We start from the raw sequence: 9538 nt of genomic DNA, 5'->3' as shown, positions 1-9538 counted from the left end.
GATATAGAAATGAAATTGTGATTCCAAACTGGAATTGTGAGCTCAAGCCTTGATCTGCAATTCTAATTCCAAACTGGAATTGTGACCACAGACTGGAATTGGGACCCTGAGCTTTGAACTGCACTTGTGATTCCATAGTAGAATAGTGAATTCTAGCCTTGCACTGCAATTGTCATTCCGAACTGGAATTGTGAATGCAGACTGAAATTGGGACCTCAAGCCTTGATCTGCAATTGTGATTCCAAACAGGAATTCTGCCCTCATTCTGTAATTGTGATATAGAAGTGGAATTGTGATTCCAAACTGGAATTTTAAGCTCTAGCCTTGATCTGCAATTGTAATTCCAAACTGGAATTGTGACCTCAGACTGGAATTGTGACCCTGAGCTTTGAACTGCAATTGTGATTCCATAATGGAATTTTGACCTCTTGCCTTGCACTGCAATTTTCATTCCAAACCGGAATTATGAGCTCAGACTGGAATTGGGACCTCAAGCCTTGATCTGCAATTTTGATTCCAAACTGGAATTGTGAGCTCAGACTGGAATTTTGACATAAATGGTATTTCGATTCCAAACTGGAATTCTGCTCTCATTCTCTACTTGTCACATAGAAGTGAAAATGTGATTCCAAACACGTATTTTGAGCTCAATCTGTAATTGTGATATAGAAATGAAATTGTGATTCCAAACTGGAATTTTGTCCTCAGTCTCTAATCGTGACATAGAAGTGGAATTGTGATTCCAAAGAGGTATTTTGAGCATAGAAAGGAATTCCGATATAGAAATGAAATTGTGATTCCAAACTGGAATTGTGAGCTCCACCCTTGATCTGCAAGTATAAATCCAAACTGCAATTGTGATCTCAGACTGAAATTTTGACCCTGAGATTTGAACTGCAATTGTGATTCCAAAACGGGATTGTGATCTCAGACTGGAATTGGGACCTCAAGTCTTCATCTGAATTTGTGATTCCAAACAGGTATTTTGAGCTCAGCCTGGAATTGTGATATAAAAATCAAATTGTGATTCCAAACTGCAATTGTGATCTCAAGCCTTGATCTGCTATTGTAATTCCAAACTGGAATTGTGACCTCAGACTGGAATTGTGACCCTGAGCTTTGAACTGCAATTGTGATTCCATACGGAACTTTTGATCTCTAGCCTTGCACTGCAATTGTGATTCCAAACCAGAATTGTGATCTCAGATTGGGATGGGGACATAGAAGTGGAATTGTGATTCCAAACATGTATTGTGAGCTCAGCAAGGAAGTGTGATATAGAAATGAACTTGTGATTCCAAACTGGAATTGTGACATCAGACTGGAATTGTGACCCTGAGCTTTGAACGGCAATTGTGATTCCATAGTGGAATTGTCACCTCTAGGCTTGCACTCCAATTTTGAATCCATTCCGGAATTGTGACCGCAGACTGTAATAGGGACCTCAAGCCTTGATCTGCAATTTTGATTCCAGACTGAAATTGTGAGTTCAGATTGGAATTATGACATGAAATGTAATTGTGATTCCAAACTGGACTTCTGCCCTCAGTCTCTAATTGTGACATAGTACAGGAATTGTGATTCCAATCAGGAATTGTGAGCTTAGAAAGGAATTGTGATATAAAAATAAAATTGTGATTCCAAACTGGAATTGTGAGCTCAAACTGAAATTGTGACTTAAAATGGAATTGTGATTCCAAACTGGAATTCTGCCCTCAGTCTCTAATTGTGACATAGAAGAGGAATTGTGATTCCAGTCAGGAATTGTGAGCTTAGAAAGGAATTGTGATATAGAAATGAACTTGTGATTCCAAACTGGAATTGTGAGCTCAAGCCTTGATCTGTAATTGTAATTCCAAACTGCAATTATGCCCTCAGACTGGAATTGTGACCCTGAGCTTTGAATTGCATTTCTGATTCCATAGTGGAAATGTGATATCTAGCCTTGCACTGCAATTGTGATTCCAAACCGGAATTGTGACCGCAGACTGGAATTGGAATCTCGAGCCTTGATGTGCAATTTTGATTCCAAACTGGAATTGTGAGCTCTGATTGAAATTGTGACATAAAATGGAATTGTGATTCCAAACTGGAATTCTGCCCTCAGTCTCTAATTGTGACATAGTAGAGGAATTGTGATTCCCATCAGGAATTGTGAGCTTAGAATGAAATTGTGATATAGAAATGAACTTGTGATTCCAAACTGGAATTGTGAGCTCAAGCCTTGATCTGCAACTGTAATTCCAAACTGGACTTGTGACCTCAGACTGGAATTGTGACCCTGAGCGTTGAATTGCATTTCTGATTCCATAGTGGAAATGTGACATCTAGCCTTGCACTGCAATTGTGATTCCAATCGGGTATTGTGACCTCAGACTGTAATTGGAATCTCAAGCCTTGATGTGCAATTTTGATTCCAAACTGGAATTGTGAGCCCTGATTGAAATTGTGACATAAAATGGAATTGTAATTCCAAACTGGAATTCTGCCCTCAGTCTCTAATTGTGACATAGTAGAGGAATTGTGATTCTAATAAGGAATTGTGATCTTAGAATGAAATTGTGATATAGAAATGAACTTGTGATTCCAAACTGGAATTGTGAGCTCAAGCCTTCATCTGCAATTGTAATTCCAAACTGGAATTGTGACCTCGGACTGGAATTGTGACATCAAATGGAACTGTGATTCCAAACCGGAATTGTGACCACAGATTGGAATGGGGACATAGAAGTGGAATTGTGATTCCAAACTGGAATTGTGAGCTCAAGCCGTGATCTGCAACTGTAATTCCAAACTGGAATTGTGACATCAGACTGGAATTGTGACCCTGAGCTTTGAATTATATTTCTGAATGCATAGTGGAAATGTGACATCTAGCCTTTCACTGCAATTGTGATTCCAAACCGGAATTTTGAGCTCAGACTGTAATTGGGACCTAAAGCCTTGACCTGCAATTTTGATTCCAAACTGGAATTGTGAGTTCAGACTGGAATTGTGACCCTGAGCTTGGAACTGCAATTGTGATTCCATATCGAAATTTTGATCTCTAGCCTTGCACTGCAATTGTGATTCCAAACCAGAATTGTGGTCTCATATTGGAATGGGGACATAGAAGTGGAATTGTGATTCCAAACATGTATTGTGAGCTCAGCAAGGAATTGTGACATAGAAATGAAATTGTGAATCCAAACTGGAATTGTGAGCTCAAGCCTTGATCTGCAATTGTAAATCCAAACTGGAATTGTGACCTCAGACTGGAATTGTGGCATAAAATGGTATTCTGATTCCAAACTTGAATTGTAAGCTCAAGCCTTGATCTGCAACTGTAATTCCAAACTGGTATTGTGACCTTAGACTGGAATTGTGACCGTGAGCTTTGAATTTAATTTCTGAATGCATAGTGGAAATGTGATATCTAGCCTTTCACTGCAATTTTGATTCCAAACTGGAATTGTGAGTTGAGACTGGAATTGTGACATCAAATGGAATTGTGATTCCAAACCGGAATTCTGCCCTCAGTCTATAATTGTGACATAGCAGCTGAATTGTGATTCCAATCAGGAATTGTGAGCTTAGAAAGGAATTGTGATATAGAAATGAACTTGTGATTCCAAACTGGAATTGTGAGCTCAAGCCTTGATCTACAATTGCAATTCCAAACTGGAATTGTGACCTCAGACTGGAATTGTGACCCTGAGCTTTGAACTGCAATTGTGATTCCATAATGGAATTGTGACCTCTTGCCTTGCACTGCAATTTTCATTCCAAACCGGAATTGTGAGCTCAGACTGGAATTGGGACCTCAAGCCTTGATCTGCAATTTTGATTCCAAACTGGAATTGTGAGCTCAGACTGAAATTATGACATAACATGGAATTGTGATTCCAAACCGGAATTTTGACCACAGATTGGAATGGGGACGTAGAAGTGGAATTGTGATTCCAAACATGTATTGTGAGCTCAGCAAGGAATTGTGATATAGAAATGAAATTGTGATTCAAAACTGGAATTGTGAGCTCAAGCCTTGATCTGCAACTGTAATTCCAAACTGGAATTGTGACCTCAGACTGGAATTGTGACCCTGAGCTTTGAACGGCAATTGTGATTCCGTAGTGGAATTGTGACCTCAAGTCTTGATCTGCAATTTTGATTCCAAACTGGAATTGTGAGCTCAAACTGGAATTGTGACATCAAATGGAATTGTGATTCCAAACTGGAATTCTGCCCTCAGTCTCTAATTGTGACATAGCAGCGGAATTGTGATTTCAATCAGGAATTGTGTCCTTAGAAAGGAATTGTGATAAAGAAATGAACTTGTGATTCCAAACTGGAATTGTGAGCTCAAGCCTTGATCTGCAATTGTAATTCCAAACTGGAATTGTGACCTCAGACTGGAATTGTGACCCTGAGCTTGGAACTGCAATTGTGATTCCATATCGAAATTTTGATCTCTAGCCTTGCACTGCAATTGTGATTCCAAACCAGAATTGTGATCTCAGATTGGAATGGGGTCATAGAAGTGGAATTCTGATTCCGAACATGTATTGTGAGCTCTGCAAGGAATTGTGATATAGAAATGAACTTGTGATTCCAAACTGGAATTGTGAGCTCAAGATGTGATCAGCAATTGTAAATCCAAACTGGAACTGTGACCTCAGACTGGATTTGGGACCTCAAGCCTTGATCTGCCATTTTGATTCCAAACTGGAATTGTGAGCTCAAACTGGAATTGTGACATCAAATGGAATTGTGATTCCAAACTGGAATTCTGCCCTCAGTCTCTAATTGTGACATAGTAGAGGAATTTTGATTCTAATAAGGAATTGTGATCTTAGAAAGGAATTGTGATAGAGAAATGAACTTGTGATTCCAAACTGGAATTGTGAGCTCAGACTGGAATTGTGACCCTGAGCGTTGAATTGCATTTCTGATTCCATAGTGGAAATGTGACATCTAGCCTTGCACTGCAATTGTGATTCCAATCGGGAATTGTGACCACAGCCAGAAATTGGAATCTCAAGCCTTAATATGCAATTTTGATTCGAAACTGGAATTGTGAGCTCAAACTGGAATTGTGACATAAAATGGAATTGTGATTCCAAACTGGAATTCTGCCCTCAGTCTCTAATTGTGACATAGTAGAGGAATTGTGATTCCAATCGGGAATTGTGAGCTTAGAAAGGAATTGTGATATAGAAATGAACTTGTGATTCCAAACTGGAATTGTGACCTCAGACTGGAATTGTGACCCTGAGCTTGGAACTGCAATTGTGATTCCATATCGAAATTTTGATCTCTAGCCTTGCACTGCAATTGTGATTCCAAACCAGAATTGTGGTCTCATATTGGAATGGGGACATAGAAGTGGAATTGTGATTCCAAACATGTATTGTGAGCTCAGCAAGGAATTGTGACATAGAAATGAAATTGTGATTCCAAACTGGAATTGTGAGCTCAAGATGTGATCTGCAATTTTAAATCCAAAGTGGAATTGTGACCTCAGACTGGAATTGTGACCCTGAGCTTGGAACTGCAGTTGTGATTGCATAGTGGAATTGTGAGCTCTAGCCTTGCACTGCATTTGTCATTCCAAACCGGAATTCTGACCTCAGACTGGAATTGGGACCTCAAGCCTTGATCTGCCATTTTGATTCCAAACTGGAATTGTGAGCTCAGACTGGAATTGTGACATCAAATGGAATTGTGATTCCAAACTGGAATTCTGCCCTCAGTCTCTAATTGTGACATAGTAGATGAATTGTGATTCCAATCAGGAATTGTGAGCTCAGAAAGGAATTGTGATATAGAAATGAACTTGTGATTCCAAACTGGAATTGTGAGCTCAAGCCTTGATCTGCAATTGTAAATCCAAACTGGAATTGTGACCTCAGACTGGAATTGTGACATAAAATGGTATTGTGATTCCAAACTTGAATTGTGAGCTCAAGCCTTCATCTGGAACTGTAATTCCAAACTGGAATTGTGACCTTAGACTGGAATTGTTACCCTGAACTTTGAATTTAATTTCTGAATGCATAGTGGAAATGTGACATCAAGCCTTTCACTGCAATTTTGATTCCAAAACGGAATTTTGAGCTCAGACTGGAATTGGGACCACAAGCCTTGATCTGCAATTTTGATTCCAAACTGGAATTGTAAGGTCTGATTGAAATTGTGACATCAAATTGAATTGTGATTCCAAACTGGAATTCTGCCCTCAGTCTCTAATTGTCACATAGTAGAGGAATTGTGATTCCAATCAGGAATTCTGTGCTTCGAAAGGAATTGTGATATAGAAATGAACTTGTGATTCCAAACTGGAATTGTGAGCTCAGACTGGAATTGTGGCATAAAATGTTATTGTGATTCCAAACTCGAATTGTGACCTCAAGCCTTGATCTGCAACTGTAATTCCAAACTGGAATTGTGACCTCAGACTGGAATTGTGACCCTGAGCTTTGAATTGCATTTCTGATTCCATAGTGGAAATGTGACATCTAGCCTTGCACTGCAATTGTGATTCCAGTCGAGAATTGTGACCGCAGCCTGTAATTGGAATCTCAAGCCTTGATGTGCAATTTTGATTCCAAACTGAAATTGTGAGTTCAGACTGGAATTGTGATATCAAATGAAATTGTGGTTCCAAACTGGAATTCTGCCCTCAGTCTCTAATTGTGACATAGTAGAGGAATTGTGATTCCAATCAGGAATTGTGAGCTTATAAAGGAATTGTGATATAGAAATGAAATTGTGATTCCAAACTGGAATTGTGAGCTCAAGCCGTGATCTGCAACTGTAATTCCAAACTGGAATTGTGACTTCAGACTGGAATTGTGACCCTGAGCTTTGAATTACATTTCTGAATGCATAGTGGAAATGTGACATCTAGCCTTTCACTGCAATTGTGATTCCAAACCGGAATTTTAACCGCAGCCTGTAATTGGGACCTAAAGCCTTGATCTGCAATTTTGATTCCAAACTGGAATTGTGAGCTCAGACTGGAATTGTGACATCAAATGGAATTGTGATTCCAAACTGGAATTCTGCCCTCAGTCTCTAATTGTGACATAGCAGCGGAATTGTGATTCCAATCAGGAATTGTGTGCTTAGAAAGGAATTGTGATATAGAAATGAACTTGTGATTCCAAACTGGAATTGTGACCTCAGACTGGAATTGTGACCCTGAGCTTGGAACTGCAATTGTGATTCCAAACCAGAATTGTGGTCTCATATTGGAATGGGGACATAGAAGTGGAATTGTGATTCCAAACATGTATTGTGAGCTCAGCAAGGAATTGTGACATAGAAATGAAATTGTGAATCCAAACTGGAATTGTGAGCTCAAGCCTTGATCTGCAATTGTAAATCCAAACTGGAATTGTGACCTCAGACTGGAATTGTGGCATAAAATGGTATTCTGATTCCAAACTTGAATTGTAAGCTCAAGCCTTGATCTGCAACTGTAATTCCAAACTGGTATTGTGACCTTAGACTGGAATTGTGACCGTGAGCTTTGAATTTAATTTCTGAATGCATAGTGAAAATGTGATATCTAGCCTTTCACTGCAATTTTGATTCCAAACTGGAATTGTGAGCTCAGACTGGAATTGTGACATCAAATGGAATTGTGATTCCAAACCGGAATTCTGCCCTCAGTCTATAATTGTGACATAGCAGCAGAATTGTGATTCCAATCAGGAATTGTGTCCTTAGAAAGGAATTGTGATATAGAAATGAACTTGTGATTCCAAACTGGAATTGTGAGCTCAAGCCTTGATCTACAATTGCAATTCCAAACTGGAATTGTGACCTCAGACTGGAATTGTGACCCTGAGCTTTGAACTGCAATTGTGATTCCATAATGGAATTGTGACCTCTTGCCTTGCACTGCAATTTTCATTCCAAACCGGAATTGTGAGCTCAGACTGGAATTGGGACCTCAAGCCTTGATCTGCAATTTTGATTCCAAACTGGAATTGTGAGCTCAGACTGAAATTATGACATAACATGGAATTGTGATTCCAAACCGGAATTGTGACCACAGATTGGAATGGGGACATAGAAGTGGAATTGTGATTCCAAACTGGAATTGTGTGCTCAAGCCTTGATCTGCAATTGTAATTCCAAACTGGAATTGTGACCTCAGACTGGAATTGTGACCCTGAGCTTTGAACGGCAATTGTGATTCCATAGTGGAATTGTGACCTCAAGCCTTGATCTGCAATTTTGATTCCAAACTGGAATTGTGAGCTCAAACTGGAATTGTGACATCAAATGGAATTGTGATTCCAAACTGGAATTCTGCCCTCAGTCTCTAATTGTGACATAGCAGCGGAATTGTGATTCCAATCAGGAATTGTGTCCTTAGAAAGGAATTGTGATAAAGAAATGAACTTGTGATTCCAAACTGGAATTGTGAGCTCAAGCGTTGATCTGCAATTGTAATTCCAAACTCGAATTTTGAAAGCAGACTGGAATTGGGACCTCCAGCCTTGATCTCGAATTTTCATTCCAAACTGGAATTCAGAGCTCAGACTGGAATTGTGACATCAAATGGAATTGTGATTCCAAACTGGAATTCGGCCCTCAGTCTCTAATTGTAACATAGTAGAGGAATTTTGATTCCAATCAGGAATTATGAGCTCAGAAAGGAATTGCGATATAGAAATGAAATTGTGATTCCAAACTGGAATTGTGAGCTCAAGCCTTCACCTGCAATTGTAATTCCAAACTGGAATTGTGACCTCGGACTGGAATTGTGACATCAAATGGAACTGTGATTCCAAACCGGAATTGTGACCACAGATTGTAATGGGGACATAGAAGTGGAATTGTGATTCCAAACTGGAATCGTGAGCTCAAGCCTTGATCTGCAAATGTAATTCCAAACTGGAATTGTGACCTCAGACTGGAATTGTGACCCTGAGCTTTGAATTACATTTCTGAATGCATAGTGTAAATGTGACATTTAGCCTTTCACTGCAATTGTGATTCCAAACCGGAATTGTGACCTCAGACTGTAATTGGGACCTAAAGCCTTGATCTGCAATTTTGATTCCAAACTGGAATTGTGAGCTCAGACTGGAATTGTGACATCAAATGGAATTGTGATTCCAAACTGGAATTCTGCCCTCAGTCTCTAATTGTGACATACCAGCGGAATTGTGATTCCAATCAGGAATTGTGAGCTTATAAAGGAATTGTGATATAGAAATGAACTTGTGATTCCAAACTGGAATTGTGACCAGAGACTGGAATGGGGACGTCAAGCTTTGCACTGCAATTGTGATTCCAAAGAGGAATTGTGACCGCAGATTGGAATTGTGATATCAAATGGAATTGTGATTCCAAACAGGAATTGTGAGCTCAAGCCCTGATCTGCAATTGTAATTCCAAACCGGACCTGTGACCTCAGACTGGAATTGTGACTCGCAGCTTTGAAGTGCAATTGTGATTCCATAGTGGTATTGTGACCTCTAGCCTTGCACTGCAATTGTGATTCCAAATTGGAATTGTGAGCTCAGATTGGAATTGTGAC

Source organism: Sturnus vulgaris, unplaced genomic scaffold (genome assembly GCF_052056855.1).
Source record: "Sturnus vulgaris isolate bStuVul1 unplaced genomic scaffold, bStuVul1.hap1 Scaffold_379, whole genome shotgun sequence".
Taxonomy (NCBI): Eukaryota; Metazoa; Chordata; class Aves; order Passeriformes; family Sturnidae; genus Sturnus; species Sturnus vulgaris.
This window is presented reverse-complemented; position numbering follows the sequence as displayed.